The following is a 17,427-nucleotide window of genomic DNA, read 5'->3' on the forward strand; positions in this document are numbered from 1 at the left end:
TAACACAAAACAAGTAAGAACAAGCGATATTCATTGCTTTGAATACAGAACGATACTGAAAGTTTGCTTTTTTTCCTTGCTTGAGTCTTTAAACTTCTTCAGTTCATTCGTCTCTAACCTTCAAAAAGGCTCTTGCAAAACTTTACTTTATCTATCATATTACTCCTTCACCTCCATTGCCTTGAGAAAGGCATTTGTTACGGCCCAGGCCAAACACATAAAAAGAAAAACAAAATTTTTATTTAAACACTTTATTCAACTATAACAAAAAAAAAACCTTAATCACTATAAAAACACATCCAGACGGTAATCCAGGACCTGAATCCGCACCTGTGAAAGAGGATAATTAGAGAAGAATCATAAGAGAATATTGTTCACTTACTTTTTCATCCAACAGCAGTTACCTGCAAAAGAATTAGTAATTATATCAATCACAACGATTGCTACTTACCGCTCAACAAACACAACACAACAGCATAATAAGACAACATCTGAACAATCACAAATAACAACAATAGAATTGTCAAGAGGGAACGCATGGAAACGGAACGCTAATCAAAGCGTATTGTTTATAGCGAACATTGGAATAGAAGCCCGACCAAAGAATCAATCGCAATTATAGGCTACTTAGATGACTATGGGACCAATCATATAAATAGGGCACAAAATGTTAAGAACAGGGTCAGTCGCAAATAAACCTTCGATCAGTATAGATCAAGCTAGTTTGACTATATTCGATCTTATCATTTTCTTCATCATCTAACGGATAGCCAGTCTACTCTCATCTCTACTCTTCATCAATCTAGAACTTTGCTCAGATACCTCCCTGGGCGGAGACATTTTTTGGCGCTGTGTAACGATTCTGAGAGAGCAGAATCGGTGACGTGATAATTAGCACGTCACTTGCATGGACTGTTGTATCCTGTCGCTAGGAACACAATCCACGAGGATAACGAGGAAGTAATCATGACGGTGATGGTAAGCTGAATCCCACTGTTCTCGATCCATTTCCCTATCCTTTTATTCCCTAAAACCAAACTTCACAGTCCTATCCCTAGATCAGCTGTCATTTGTGGAATGGCTCTCCTCGGCGAAAGCCCTAAACGACAGCCATGACAGGGCGAAGAGTCCTGATGGTGGATACGCGACGAGTGACGAGTTCTTCTGGATTGAGCCGTGAGCGAGTCAACACGTTAATCGACATCCTCATTTGATTAGTTTGTCGAAATTTGCCTTCTCCATTGTAGTTCCGCGAGTGGAAGTGGTGTACTAAGTAGAGGCATCCGTTGATCGCCGTAGTCAAACGAGCCAACCGGAAGGGGTCGTGGGTGGACCGCGAGGATAACCGCAAAGGAGTCATCGAGTCCCCACAAGTGGAAGCAGCTGCCTTCAAGGCGTATCCTGAACCGACGGGAGCGGTTGGTGGAGGTAAGCCTGAACCTGATTGTGACCTGAATCAGCGTCCTCACCGAGCGTGCGAGGAGCGATTAGGTGCAATCAGTTCCTGTACTTGACGGGTGAACGTTGTGTCACCGTGAAATTCTCTCTTTTCGTTGCAGACCCGCCCTGCCCTCATAGCTCTACCGACAACGCGAGCTGCTTTCGAATAAGAGAGATAGAACGAACAAAAGAAATCCGCACATGCTTTTGCATGTGACCAATTAGTTTATTAAATTAATTAGATTAGTTATTAATATACGAATTAATATACACTGAATTCAAACACTTTTCACATCTGCCGAATAAATCCAGTTACAGTGGCGCTCAACGTGTGTGATTTACGGCGCGTTATCGGGATAACCTCAGTCGCGTGTTTTCAGCAGCTCGTCGCGTCCATAGACCTGTGAGGGTGGAGCGGGTTCGTGCTTGAAAGCCGGAGGGGGAAGATTGGGTGGCTACAAAGCCCTAATCAGGTAACGTCCGTCGATGTAGTGTAGAATTCGGTGAATCTAACGGTGATTCAGGAGTGTCTATATAGAACCTAAAAAAAACCAAGAAACAAAAGAAACCTAATTGTGAATAAAAAGGAAACTAAAGTTGAATTCATACCTTAACAATTACTTTGAATAGCAATTCTTTCAAGTTCATTTCAATCAGTTCCATACAATACGTGTTGCATTGTTCCGTTGTGTACCAAAATCTGAAATCATAATGGATGTGTTGAGATTATTGAATGACGAGTTAGAGTACGAGTTAGAGATTCGCGGAGTAGAAAAATCTACCGAACAATCGTGCATTCTTTGTGAAATGATTGAACAAGAAAATGCTTGTGAACGAAATAGACCAAAAACGACAAACCGTAACGCGAGTGATGAAATCGAGATATGCCGTGTTAAGCTATCCGATATTCAAAACCGTCTACCAAAACAAGATATTCACATAAACAGTGACAATTTAAACACTTTCAATTCACGTTTAATCCACTTGATAAATCGACTCGAACGCATACGAAGTTTAAATAAAAATCAAGAAAAAGAAAAAAATACCTTGATTCAGCAGTGTGAGGATTTCGCTAATCTTGTATCGTCACACAATGCTAGACATGACGATGCTGCCGATAGCCATGAATCTGGTGCTGCAAGCTTTATCAAAACCGACAAACACGAAAACAAGCGCGACATTCTCGACACGTCAAACCGCGAACTCTGTTTACTAGAGCAGACGTTACAAAGTAGTATCGATACGTCTCGCTCTATCCAGCAATTAATTCAGCAACAACAACTATTCAATACACAGATACTTCAAATGCAGCAACAAATGTTAAAAATAGTACTCAAAACAGACAGCACAAGTTTACACACTTCCACCACTACACAACGTCAATCAAATAGTCTGTTACACGCAAATCTCACCACACCTGAACTGATTTCACAACGGTTGACCCACCGCATTCTAATAATGCGTTACACAATGACTTCGCATTAAATTTAACTCAAACCGGTAGAAATGAGACGAATCGAAGAATGTCTCCAGTGTCGAAATGGGATATTCTTAAATTTTCTGGTGAAAAACGTTTTCCAAGTGTGAATGAATTTATTACAAAAGTAGAGATGTACGCGGAAAATGATCAACTGTCGAACGCAGAATTAGCTCAGTCAGCAGTCCACTTATTCGAAGGCACTGCGCTCCATTGGTATAGCGGCCTTCATAAGCAACTTTTGCAAATCCATCCTATTCACAGATGGTCGGATATAAAAAAGCAGTTAAAAAAAATACTTTCTGCCGGCGGATTACGATTTTCGTTTGAGATCCCAAATAGAAAATAGGCTACAGGGACCTGATGAACCATTCAGCGTTTACATTGCTTCAATGCAATTTCTCTTCGAACAAAGAGCTGTTTTAATTCAAGAAGAAGAAAAACTCGCTATTATTCGGAGAAACATGAGGCCATCTTATTTGTCCCGATTAACATTCGAAACTATACGATCCATCGAAGAGCTGAAAAATAAGTGTCGAGAAATTGATACGACGGAAACTTTGGTAAAAAGACACAACAAAATGTTCCCAATCCCTTACGCCGAACCTTCTTTTCAGTGTCGCAGCAAATTGACGTTTACTCAGAGACGTATGGTAGACGAATTAGACGAACCCAGTTCCACCGAAGAGGATGAAGCAGCAGAAGCTATTTCCACAAAACCCAAACCGAATCACACAATCATCGAAGCAGAGATGAGAAGGATGAGACCCAAAAAGAAAGAGTGTTTCAACTGTAAAGAAGAAGGACACTATTTCAAGGATTGCCCAAGGAAATGTATCAGAGAATTTTGTAGGAGATGTGGATGCCCGGACGTTAAGACGACCGAGTGCCGCCAGTGTCGTACCCCGCTGGGAAACTAAATTCGGGATTCGAGGTTAAGAGTCTACCCGAACCCGGCGATGTTACCTTACAGACTCTACAAACTCAAAGCGAACTCGTTGAACCAAAATGCTACTGCGTAAAAATTTCCGACAAAATTCCAACACAACAATTCCAAAACTACTTCGATCAACTGTTAACTGAAATAACCACCCTGAATGAAGAAGACCCTAGATTCTTCACGGAAGTGTCTGTCGACGGTAAGAAAGTTATAGGCCTTATAGATTCAGGGGCTACGTGCACACTGTTGGGAAGAGACTATAAACGCATATTGAAGCCATCCATCAGTGTTCTCCCACTAAATAAAACTATCCGGACAGCTGATAATACGCGTCATAACATCATCGGTTATTCGCTACTTCCTGTAACATTCAGAGGAGAAACTCATATAGTCCCCGTGATAATCGTGCCTACTATATCAAAAACTTTGATTCTAGGTGTGGATTTCGTTCGAAGATTTAACCTCATGCCAGGGATGGAAGTGAGTAGCATAGAAATTGAAGCTAAATGCAATACAACAGAGCATGAACTTGATGTCTCTCAGCGGAAACAATTGTTTGAAGCCATTAAACGGTTCAAAATAGCAGATGGCGAGATTTTACAACAAACAACCGTGGATGAACACGTAATTGAAACAGGGGACGCGAAGCCCATCAAACAGCGTCATTATCCCATCTCACCATACGTTCAAAAAAAAGTAGATGCAGAGCTAGACAGGATGCTGAAGCTAAAAGTGGTGGAACCATGTCATTTCCCTTGGAACTCGTCGATAGTGGCAGTCAAGAAGGATGAGGATAGAGTTCGCCTTTGCTTAGACAGCAGGAAAATCAACAGCATAACAGTTCCGGACGCGTACCCTTTGAATCATATCGGTCGGATTCTAGGCCGTTTCACTTCCACGAAATACTTAAGCACAATTGATCTGCGTGATGCATTCTGGCAGATTAATCTTCACCAAGCATCACGACCAAAAACAGCTTTTTCGATTGCCGGACGGGAACAGTTCCAGTTTCGTGTCATGCCTTTCGGTTTGAACAACAGTGCCCAGACTCTTGTCAGGATCATGGACCGCATTCTAGGACCAGATCTAGAACCAGAGGTCTTCGTATATTTGGACGACATCGTCGTTGCTACAGATACTTTCGAAAAACACATGATGATCCTGAAGGAAGTGGCTGCACGACTACGTAAGGCAAACTTTTCAATTGGTCTCCAGAAATCAATATTCTGCAAAAAGTCAATTAAATTCTTATGTTATATCGTGAGTGATAAAGAATTATCAATTGACCCGGAGAAAACGCAATGCGTGAGAGATTACCCATCCCTAAATCACACACCGAAATACGACGCTTCATTGGAATGGTTTCTTGGTACTCCAGGTTTATTAAAAACTTTTCAGATTACACTGCTCCAATCAACGACATACTTAAACATAAAAAATTCCAGTGGACACCTGAAGCTAATATCGCATTCGAAGATTTGAAAAAAATACCTATCACACCCCCAATCCTAGGTATACCAAATTATAAACAGCAATTTTGTATCCATTGTGATGCTTCCGATAGAGCTATTGGTAGTGTTTTAGTTCAGGGTGAAGGAGACAATATGACAACTATTGCGTACTACAGTAAGAAATTATCGCCAACAGAGAGAAGGTACTCTTCCACCGAACGAGAGTGTTTAGCAGTGATTTCATCAATCGATAAATTTCGGCCTTATATTGAAGGAAGTCACTTCAAAGTTATCACCGACCACGCTTCCTTACTATGGTTGATGAATTTTAAGCATACTAATGGTAAACTGGTACGCTGGGCAATGAGAATATCGGAGCATCATTTTGAGCTCCAACACCGAAAGGGAAAACTCCACGTTGTACCCGACGCATTATCTCGAGCTGTAGTCGAAAACCTTCAAGTGTGTACTCTCGAGACAACTGACCCATGGTATAAAGAGATGCTCATAAAAGTGGCTGATAACCCGACATTATACCCGAAGTTTAAAGTAGTTAATGAGACGCTTCTAAAACTTTGCAAAGGCAAAAACGAGTTGCAACAGAACGTTGAAGAATGGAGGATAGTTGTTCCTCAAAATCACATTGAAGACGTCTTAAAAGAACATCATGACCTACCAATTTCTGGACACCTCGGAGTTCCAAAAACAGGAAGTGGGTTATATCTATGGTATAACCGCAAGGGTGACGTAGGACTATCGTTGATTTTGTTTGAAGGTGAATCTAAATCCATCCTGAATGAATGAATAAATAAATATTTGGGTGACTTCAAAAACGAGAGTGTTACTTTGAAGACTCAAGGTTTTATGTATCCAATCTTGGATATAAAAAACCTTGTTCTGAAGAATAATCTTCAGAAGCTTTCCTGCTAACTGCACTTGATTGACAAATCACAAAACCAAATGTATGTGGTCGCAGTATTATATGGATAGAAAACATTAAAATAAACTCGCTTGAATGTAATTTTCAATTCCAAGGGGAACTGGCAGATTATTTTTCAGCAACGATCATTTCTTTCCAGGTTTCCTCTCGATAACCAGCAAACGAAAAGAGTTGCGCGCGTGTATGTGTGTGTGTGTGGCGGCTGCAGAAAGTAACGCAACATCTAACCCCTCCCCCCTTATCGCGTTACGTAATTTGTACACGACGCCTCACGAAAAATGAATGGGTTTCACCACCAGAATATCATTTCAGTATGCTTTTCGTGCGTGATTGAATCGAGAGAAGGTGTGGTTTACGATGGCAATTTGGAAGGCAAACTAGAGGAGAATGAACTCTCTGAGTATGAAAATTTCGGCGACTGAGCAATAATCGATTGAAAATTATATAATTTTGGCGATACGAAACATTTTCCGTTTTTCATGTTATGCATCCATTATTGGATACGAAAATATCCTACTGATGGGAAAGAATAATCTTCAGAAGCTTTCCAGCTAATTACACTTGATTGAAAAATTACGAAATCAAATGTATTTGGTCGCTGTGTTCGCCATATAATTAGAAAACATTAAAATAAACTCTTTCGCATGGATGTATTCTTCAATTCCCAGGGAACTGGCAGATTATTTTTCAGCAACGATTAGATCTTTCCGGAATTTTCTCGATGCTGTATGGCATCCAAACGAAAATTCTCGTTTCAGTTTGGCCTGCAAAAAACTTTTCTGAACTCTAATCCATCAAATTTAGAGCCCTGAAAAGGGCCATTGATTACATGCTAAGCTAATATAGCACCCTCTCCTTGGATTCGACAGGCCAGCTGAATGTCCTTGGGCATGATGTGACGCGTTTTACGTGGATAGCACACAAATTTGTATCTTCGAATAAGCCTCCTGCAGCGTCATAACCGCGGAACTTTGGAAGCGCAAGTCGGTTTTGAAGTCCTGAGCAATTCCACGAACCAAATGCTGCAAAGGTAGCTTGCGGATCAGCAATTCGGTCGACTTCTGATAGCGACGAATTTCATGCGAAGTTCCCGGTCGATAGCGATGTGGCTTCTTCACGTCGCCTGCGGCTGATGCGCTTATCCGAGCTGCTTTCGTGGTGCCTTACCACCGAAAGACTAACGAGCTGTCTGCTTAGTCCCGATGAAACGAGTCCTCACGGTGCGAGAGTAGAGTAAGAAATGAACGAAAGCAAGGGAAGTGTCATTTTATAAAACATAAAAGAATCGAATGTAAACCCCACCCTCTTTATTATATAAGCTTACTGTATACTTACGAATATAATAAGGGTGGGATTTAGATTCTATACTTTTATGGTTTATAAAATGACGCTTCCTTTGCTTTCGTTCATTTCTTACTCTACTCTCGCACCGTGAGGACTCGAGCTCGTTAGTCTTTCGCAGACAGCTCGTTAGTCATTCGGTGGTAAGGCACACGAAGTCAGCTCGGATAAGCGCACCAGTAGCAGGATAGGTGGAGAAGCCACATCGCTATCGACCGGGAACTTTGCGTGAAATTCATCGCTATCAGAAGTCGACCGAATTGCTGATCCGCAGCTACCTTTACAGCATTTGGATCGTGGAATTGCTCAGGACTTCAAAACCGACTCGCGCTTTCAAAGTTCCACGGCTATGACGCTGCAGGAGGCTTATTCGAAGATACCAATTTGTGTGCTATCCATGCAAAACGCGTTATGCCCAAGGACATCCAGCTGGCCCATCGTATCCGAGGAGAGCGTGCTATATTAGCTTAGCATATAATCAACGGCCCTTTTCAGGGCTCCAAATTTGATGGATTAGAGTACAGAAAAGTTTTTTACAGGCCGAACTGAAAGGAGCACTTAGCGAAAATCGTGGTTTCGATAATAATTCATTACCGATAGGTGCCATGGATATGGATTTCTTAATGAAGAATATGAAATACATGACATTATGTAGTGAATATATCCGAAGAAATCACTTTGGTGAAACTGCATTATAAAATTATTTGTGTACGAATGCCGCAATCGATAGTCGACTCTAATTTGCGCTGAGTAATTTCCTCGGAGGACTCGATTCCTCCTTTGAACATTAATAATCTCTTTCTGGCAAAACGATGTGGTATAAATCACATTATTTGAATGATAGAATGAAGAAGTTTTCTGCCAATTTCCTTCAACCTCCAAACGTATCTTTCTCCCGTTTGTCGTTTTCGCGTTCGCTAATCCTTTCTCACAATACCCATTCCTCGTTTGAGAAATTGTTGAGTAAACATTGTTTGCCAGTGCGCGTAGAGCGGGAATTCCTAAAGATTCATTGCACCTCTAATAAATTGCCGAAAGACGTGGTCTTACGTTGATCGCACTTGATTGAAAAAATCCAAAACGAAATGTATTTGGTCGCAGATTTATATGAGTAGAAAGCAAATAATCGCTCGAAAATGACTTGATTTTCGCGATGTGAAACATTTTCCGTTTTTCATGTTATGCATCAAATATTGGATACGAAAATTTCCACTGATGGGGAAAAAAATATTCAGAAGCTTTCCTGTTAATTGCGATTGATTGAAAAATAACAAAACCAAATGTATTTGGTTGCAGTGTTATATGGATAGAAAACATTAAAATAAACTCTTTCGCATGAATGTATTTTTCAATTCCCACGGGAACTGGCAGATTATTTTTCAGCAACGATGATAGCAACGAGAATTCCGCGCGTGTATGTGTGTGTGTGTGTGTGTGTGTGGCGGATGCTCCGATGTTTCAAGCGGAACCGTGGCATCACTCTCCTCCTGATGGATTCCCTTTTGGCCTTAGGTGCACAAACAGGCTCTTGGTGACACCGTTCATCAGCGTTTTCATGATAAACGAAATTAGCTTCACAACAACAGCGACAACATGCTCCAATCGCTGTTCAATCATAACTGAGTGGGTTTACGAGCGGCGCTCGCTTATATACCGATTGGTGATTTCAATAGCCTGTTTTGAAAGCAATTTTAAGACTATTGAAACAAGTTTTTGGATGAAAAAGTAACAAGTATATGACGCGTAGACATTTTATCTTTCAAATGAATGTTTATCATACCATTTCGTTCAGTTGTTTAAGAGCTATTAACGCTCAAAATCTCGGTCTCCAGCGTAACGCTTTCGTTCTCAAAACTTTGGTTTTACACCCCGGTATAGAAATGAAAGACGTAGTCCTACGTCAAAACAACAGCGAGGATTAAAACATTGTACTATTGGGAACGCATGGATAGTGATATTAAGAACTACATTTCAAATTGTGAAATATGCAAGACCTGTAAAGATCTAAACAAGAACACGGTAACCCCAATGATAAATCAAATAGTTTCCTCCCGAAAATGGGAATCAATAGCAGTGTATTTTAGTGGCCCCTATCCCAGAACACGATCAGGTAATACCGTAATTTTTGTAGTCGTAGATGTATTAACAAAATTTTGTTTAATATTTCCCATGAGGCAGGCCGAAACGTCCCGTATGGTAAAAATTTTAAAGAACGAAATTTTTCTTGTATACGGAACACCAAGAAGAATAATTTCTGATAATGGAACACAGTTCCTGAGTCATGAATACAAGAAACTATTAGACGATTACAACATTGAATCATTTCGAACACCAAAATATCATGCCCAAGCAAACATGGCAGAGAGATACAACAGTGTTATCGGGCAAACAATCCGTGCATACCTCGGGGATGATCATATTCGATGGGATGAATATTTTCCTGAAATAGGGTGCGCAATCCGTACATCCATCAGCGATTCAACAAAGTATAGCCCATATTTTCTTAATTTCGGAACCAAGATGATCACCAATGGTGATCAGTATAAAACATTAGATTTAATTCTAGATGCTAAAACGGGGACTGATATCATTCGCAGAGATCCTGAAAGAGAAATATTAGAACATATCGACAAAACTCCAAAAATATTAGCCATAGTCAGAAACAATTTAAAGAAAGCATTTGACCATCAAGCCAAATACTATAACCTTCGATCTTCGAATCGCATATCTGATTTTGAACCAGGAGAAAAAGTATTTACGAAAAATTTTGTGTTATCCGACAAATCTAAAAATTTCAACGCGAAGTTCGCCAAGCGAAAAATACAAGCAGTTGTTGTCCGAAGAGAAGGACAACATCATTATATATTGAAAAACATGCATGGGAAAGACTTGGGCCTTGTCAACGCCAAGTACATTTCTCGATAGAAAAAAAAATTAACAAGCTATGGCTTTCTCTTGTAGAAGCACTAAGAGTGAGTCAGCAAATGCTGACTCCTATAATTGTAAGCATATCAAACAACGCTCGGCGGCCTAAAACATTTTTCCTTACGGTCGCCAACAAAAGAGCGTGTGCCCTAGCACAAAAACACAATCACGTGAAACGATGGTGAAACGATTCTGAGAGAGCAGAATCGGTGACGTGATAATTAGCACGTCACTTGCATGGACTGTTGTATCCTGTCGCTAGGAACACAATCGTTTCGTAGGTCCAAAATTATCCCAGCACAAATCGGAATCGTTACCATGCCGATTCCGATTTGTGCAAGAGCAAGTCTATATATCGCCCAGTATATCGCGCGCGTTACGAAAATTGTGAACCGTGGATGGAACCGGATTGTATGGAACTCATAATTTACTTTGATTCCGCAGAGGATAATGATCACGAATTGTACATAATGAAATATATTGGGTTCAAAACATTCCTGAACACCAGTAGTACATTAGTATTGAATCAGAATTATTCGTAGCAGTAGTTAATTTAACAGAAAATTTTAAACGGCATCATCGAAACCATTTCAAATTTTCTTACCCCCGGCAGAGGGCATCTGTAACGATTCTGAGAGAGCAGAATCGGTGACGTGATAATTAGCACGTCACTTGCATGGACTGTTGTATCCTGTCGCTAGGAACACAATCCACGAGGATAACGAGGAAGTAATCATGACGGTGATGGTAAGCTGAATCCCACTGTTCTCGATCCATTTCCCTATCCTTTTATTCCCTAAAACCAAACTTCACAGTCCTATCCCTAGATCAGCTGTCATTTGTGAAATGGCTCTCCTCGGCGAAAGCCCTAAACGACAGCCATGACAGGGCGAAGAGTCCTGATGGTGGATACGCGACGAGTGACGAGTTCTTCTGGATTGAGCCGTGAGCGAGTCAACACGTTAATCGACATCCTCATTTGATTAGTTTGTCGAAATTTGCCTTCTCCATTGTAGTTCCGCGAGTGGAAGTGGTGTACTAAGTAGAGGCATCCGTTGATCGCCGTAGTCAAACGAGCCAACCGGAAGGGGTCGTGGGTGGACCGCGAGGATAACCGCAAAGGAGTCATCGAGTCCCCACAAGTGGAAGCAGCTGCCTTCAAGGCGTATCCTGAACCGACGGGAGCGGTTGGTGGAGGTAAGCCTGAACCTGATTGTGACCTGAATCAGCGTCCTCACCGAGCGTGCGAGGAGCGATTAGGTGCAATCAGTTCCTGTACTTGACGGGTGAACGTTGTGTCACCGTGAAATTCTCTCTTTTCGTTGCAGACCCGCCCTGCCCTCATAGCTCTACCGACAACGCGAGCTGCTTTCGAATAAGAGAGATAGAACGAACAAAAGAAATCCGCACATGCTTTTGCATGTGACCAATTAGTTTATTAAATTAATTAGATTAGTTATTACTATACGAATTAATATACACTGAATTCAAACACTTTTCACATCTGCCGAATAAATCCAGTTACAGCTGTAGACAGGATTCTCTACTCTACTCATCTCAACACTCTGGAACTCCGCTTAGAACCTATCCATGCGGAGACAGCATTCGATCCCTCGCCGTTCAGCTCGCTCAGCAAAGATGTTGTTCAGTCGATTTACTCACGAAGAATGAAAGTTTGCCTCAGAGAGATCCACTGTTTATACTCTAGGTAAATATTCCCCTTCGTTCTTCTTCTTTTCCTTTGTTCACGGAGACTTTACATCTTAAGATTTCCCCTTCGTTGCTCGTTATTGACAGCTCTGTTCGGGACGGCACATAAATGGACAGAACAAATGTATGAGGAAATGTGAATGCTTCCAATTTTAATCAATTTAAACCATATACAGACTATGGGATTGTAATGTATAGCATATCAAACAAATCTGAGGGAATTTCCGATTCGTTTGGCACCCTTAATGAACGACGTAGTTCTACGTCAAAAACATGTAAAAATTAAGGAAGACAACTTAGGTCCGTTTCATTGCTCAGAGGCGAAACATTCCAGAAGGCCAAAAGCCTCTTAAATAATTAAATATCATAAAATGGGCCCTTTTATGAGAGTCGTCTATTTTTTTTTTAGATTTCAAGTATGTAAACTTACTTAAAAGGACAATATTTTTAAATCACCAAAGTTTCACTAGTTGAGTTGGTATGAAATTAGTCTATTGTGATGGTCAATACTCTAAATGGAATAAAATGCCTCATTTTAATACAATAAACGAGTCCTGTCTATTATATTCGTGTAGTCACCAGGGTTATCATATCTACAGAATAGTCTGTATTTCTGCAGTTTTTCCGATATTTCTTGGTTTCAAAAGAATCTGTAGATACAGATTACAGATTGTTTGGGTTTCATACTTAATTAACAGATTTTTTGAAACATCGCTCCAATATTAGTTATGTTTTGATGGTGATAATATTTCTTCCATCTCACTTATTTTATTCGTATAGCCCTTGAAATCTGTTTCAATGAGAATCGTCTGTTTTTTGTGAAAATTAATTTGCTTAATTATCTAGAAATCTATTAAAAAAAGCATCGAGACGTTTTGACACAGGATTACGTTTTCTAGATGATATAGGAAGTACAGATAAAAAAGAATGAAATGATTTCATGATGCATGCTGTTTTTGTACCAATCGATTTGTACTACATGGGCTGAAAAGTCCCGGGATTTTATATGAAAGCAATCGTTTTTGGGCAAAACTGCATTTATGCCTCAACATAGTTTCTTCCGAGGTCAATACTCTTGGTATAGCGAGTTTTAAACATTCCGATTCCCTTTCTGTAGTACGAAACATCTATATTTTCGAAATATGCCTCAGTGCCACTCTGCTGACTACCTTTGGACTCAGGAATGTGGTAACGGATCCACGTTTCATCCATTGTTACAAAACGTCGATAGAAGTCCACTCGATTACGCTTGCACAACACCAAACAGGCTGTTGAATTATCATCGCGCCGCTGTTTTTGGTCGACGGTCACCAAACGCGGCATCCATCGCGCGGAGAGCTTTTTCATGTCCAAAATGTCGTGTAAAATGTATCCAACTCGTTCTTTTGAAATGCCGATGGCCTCAGCTATATCAGGTAACTGCACTTTACGATCGTTCAAAACGAGTCGATGCGATTGTTTTAAGATTTCTGGCTTCGTAGCCTCTTTTGGCCTTCAGAGCGAGGTGCATCTGTGGTGTTTGTACGGCCCATTTTAAATTCACTAAATCACCGATAAACTGTTATTCTCGAAGGATCAGAAGTGGAATAACATTTCGTCAGCCACTGCATTGATTGTTCGGGAGGTTTTCTCAACAAAAAAACAATGTTTGATCAAAATACGATATTCCTCTTTTTTCATGTTCTATACGAATGATCAGGTAGTGACACCTAAACAACTGTAGTTTGTGAATAAACAAACGAAATATCATTAAACTCAACACATAAGCTAGTCACAGATGGAACTCTCGGAATGAATCTTGTTCATTTTAGTGGTGCCATCTTTTGGAAACTCCCGGAACCTTTTAGCCCATGTAATATATCGCTTTCTTAACTTAACTAAGGGTGCCAAATCAGAAAACAGGTAACGTTTTCATGAAATAAAGTTAACGTTAATAACTATTTTTGCCGCGAACGGATTTTGGTGATTTACATACCAAACGAATCGGAAATTCTCTAAGATTCGTTTGATATGATCTATACTACAATTCCATAGTCCGTATATGGTTTAAATTGATGAAAACTGGAAGCATTCCAATTTCCTCATACATTTGTTCTGTCCGTTTGTGTGCTTTCCCGAACAGAGCTGTCAATAACGAGCAACTTGTCGACGAGCAACGAAGGGGAAATCGTAAGAGTAAAGTCTCCATAAACAAAGGAAAAGAAGAGTATAAACAGTGGATCTCGCTGAGTCAAACTTTAATTCTTCGTGAGGAAATCGACTGAACTACATCGTTGCTGGTCAAGCTGGACTGCAAGGGGTCGAATGCCTTTCTCAATGAAATGGGGGGGGGGGGGGTTTGGAGGAGTAATATGATGGATAAAGTAAAGTTTTCCAAGGGCATTTTTGAAGGATAGAGACGAATGATCTGAAGAAGTTTAAAGTCTCAAGCAAGGAAGGAAGGAAGGCACAAACGTTCAGTATCGTTCTGTATTCCTGTATTCAAAGCAATGAATATCGCTTGTTGTCCCTTGTTTTGCGTCATCACATGTCTTCGTTTTGGACGCGACCAAATTACTCACTCGTTGATGTCTCTGGCATTGCAATCATTACATCAAACTGACGCCATTGAATTAAGTTTCTGAGTTACACAATTGTGTGGGGAATCATCAAGCTAGACTATCGTCAGCATTCATCGACCCCGTTGAATTTACCTTTTACTATAAAATTCCTAGTATTTCTAACAAAACTCATCATTATAATATTAGATTATTTTCAGACACAGTTCTCGTTCAAGATTTTTCAACCACTTGCAAATAATAACATGTTTCTCCGTTACATGGAATAAATGTTTTATACAGAAAATATGATAAAATAAAGACAGCCCTAAATCGGACAATTACTTCCTCGAGTTTTGCTCTCATCAACACATCCGTCGTTCCTTTTTTTGGTATAGATAGAAGAAGATATAGGAGTGCGGTTCATCACATAAAAATCCATTTCCAGTTTCGAACAAAGATCACTTTCGCTACCGCAAACATCAAATGGACTAACAGCACTTGTCACTATGTAATTGTAGAACATATGGGAATTGATTTCACCGAGTTTTCCGAAAATTTGCAACTGTCATGTATGGAGGGGTGTCATACCATCATAGAAACATTTTTTATACCCAAAACCCTCACATCCCAAATTGTGATTGATTAATTCTCGAGTTATGTAGAAATTTGTGTTTCATTTCTATGACAGTCCCCCTTAGAGAGGGAGGGGGGAGAGTCTAACTACCATAGAAACATTTATTGCACTCTAAAACCTTCACATGCCAAATTTGGTTTCATTTGCTTGATTAATTCTCGAGAAATGCAGAAATTTGAGTTTCATTTGTATGGCAGCCACCCCTTAGAGAGGGGGAAGGAGTATCCAAACACCATGAAAACATTTATTGCATCCTATAACCTCCATATGCTAAATTTCGTCTCATTTGCTTGATTAATTTCCTTGTAATGTAGAAATTTGTGTTTCATTTGTATGGCAGCCCCCCCCCCTTGGAGAGGGGGCTGGAGACTCTAACCACCATAAAATCATTTATTGCACCCTAAAACCACCATATGCCAAATTTCGTTTCATTTGCTCGATTAATTCCCGAGTAATGTAGAAATTTGAGTTTCATTTGTATGGCAGCTCCCCCTTAGAGAGGGGGGTGGAGAGTATGTTCATCATAGAAACATTTATTGCATCCTAAAACCTCCACATGCCAAATTTGGTTTCATTTGCTTGGTTAATTCTCGTGTAATGCAAAAATTAGTGTTTCATTTGTATGGCAGTCCCCCTAAGAGAGGGGGGAGGAGTATCTGAACACCATAAAGTCATTCATTGCACCCTAAAACCTCAATATGCCTAGTTTGGTTTCATTTGCTTGAATAATTTCCGAGTAATGTAGAAATTTGTGTTTCATTTTTATGGCAGCTACCCTTTAGAGAGGGGGGTGAAAAGTCTAACCACCATAGAAATATTTATTGCATCCTAGTACCTCAATATACCCAATTTTGTTTCATTTGCTTGAATAATTCTCGAGTAATGCAGAAATTTGTGTTTCATTTGTATGGCAGTTCCCTCTTAGAGGGGAGGGGAGGGGGGTGGAGAGTCTAACCACCATAGAATGATTTATTGCACCCTAAAACCTCCACATGCCAAATTTCGGTTCATTTGCTTGATTAATTCCCGAGTAATGCAGAATTTTGTGTTTAATTCATATGGCAGCCCCCCTTAGGGGTCTCAAACTATTACGAAAATCTTCCCCGGCCCCAAAAACTCCAGCAACGGCAAGTGAATTCACTTGCCTGGCGCTTCAGTGAAGGTTGTATCGCCTCCTTGTCCTCGATATCCTTCCTCCCGTTACATTTGGCGTCCAACGTGGGGCCTTGCCTTGCCTTGTGCATCAATAAATCTAATTGCATATGGTTTTCTGAGTTATACATATCGAAAATAGTTCTTCAACTTGATCATCTGCTTAATGTTGTTGCTTCATCTCTCTTTAATTTAAACTCTTTTTCAGCTAACATCTCAAACTAATTTAGCTACCTGATGGTTTTCAATTAGATTTGTGTGGTAGTCTAGCAATCATCGTTTGTGATCTGAAAATGTTTAACCTGGGCGTCGAATATTTGGAATTCACCCTGCAGGGGTAAAATTTCCAGCCAGTCTGGCTGTTACTATTTGGGAAACCAAACAGATAGCGAGAATGGCAGCTTTTCGTCTGCAGCACTTCACCGCTTGCAGTAAATATATAGTATAAGACTCTCCAATGACCCGAAACCACTTTCCTGCGCCGGATGAAACGAAAACAGTTTGGCAAAAACTAATTTGCCCGAGCAAACACACTGTGAGTAGTGGACGCAGCTGTAATTTCAGGCGGTTTTTACTTATGTTTGTCCTTTTTTCTCTCTCTAGAAATGTTTAAGGAGCAGTGAATTGGCTACAAAATCAACAATGGCCAAACAAACACCAACAATTGAATCGAGTCACAAGATTCATTTTGCTTGCATCCTTGCATGAGTGGGTTGCTGGTTTGATACAAATTCAGAAATTACAGGTAGAGCATACATGTCGCCACGACATATTGGAACGAAGAGTTGCTTTTGTCCTTTGCGAGGTAGCTTCACGATCTCTGTATCATGAAATATAATGCATACTAATATACATTTGATATTTGTTTTCGCAACAA

The sequence above is a fragment of the Toxorhynchites rutilus genome, chromosome 2 (genome assembly GCF_029784135.1).
Source record: "Toxorhynchites rutilus septentrionalis strain SRP chromosome 2, ASM2978413v1, whole genome shotgun sequence".
In the NCBI taxonomy this organism is placed as follows: Eukaryota; Metazoa; Arthropoda; class Insecta; order Diptera; family Culicidae; genus Toxorhynchites; species Toxorhynchites rutilus.